The sequence below is a fragment of the Austrofundulus limnaeus genome, unplaced genomic scaffold, assembly GCF_001266775.1.
Source record: "Austrofundulus limnaeus strain Quisiro unplaced genomic scaffold, Austrofundulus_limnaeus-1.0 Scaffold8553, whole genome shotgun sequence".
Taxonomy (NCBI): Eukaryota; Metazoa; Chordata; class Actinopteri; order Cyprinodontiformes; family Rivulidae; genus Austrofundulus; species Austrofundulus limnaeus.
Window position 1 is genome coordinate 1 of NW_013960955.1, and position 573 is coordinate 573.

At 41.2% G+C, this 573-nt stretch overlaps 1 pseudogene; it reads right to left on the bottom strand.

The window, feature by feature from the left end:
• Positions 1-6: 6 nt before the first annotated feature.
• Positions 7-503, bottom strand: LOC106512588 (metalloproteinase inhibitor 2 pseudogene; annotated as a pseudogene).
• Between the last annotated feature and the right edge of the window lie 70 nt (positions 504-573).

A 573-nucleotide genomic window follows, 5' to 3' on the forward strand; every position in this document is an offset into this window, starting at 1 on the left:
TAATGCAGGCATCATTTTTAGTTTGCTCATCATTGGCATCCCAGAGGCACTCTGCTGGCTTGCTGCTCACACAGGGAGCAGATGAGCAGTAGGTGATCTGAGGGTTGAAGGACAAATAAAACCTCAGCATAAAATTAAAAATAACTTTGTAGATTTACCGGTTTAAAAAGAGAGAATCTTTCCATACCTGGCAGCTACAGCCATTCCCATAGTGTTGAGCCATGTTCTGCTTGAGGTTGGCGCTCAAGGCATCCCACAGCTCAATGTAGTTACATAAAGAGATATGCACCTCACCACGCTCCAGTCTGCCTGCAATGATAAAATATAGAAACAGCAATGAGCTGACACAAAGACAAATTAATATTCAGGGATGGTTGTACATTTTGTCAGGAATTTCTACCTGTGAGAAGATACCGCTGCCCAATGTTCAGAGTCACTCCACATGATGCAGAGGAGAGAGAGGTGTAGACTGCATTAATATTCTCGTCAAGGCCTTTGAACACCTGAGTGAAAAAAATAATAATTTGTCAAGTTTATACATCTACAGAATTTCAAAAAGCAATTTTCCATACC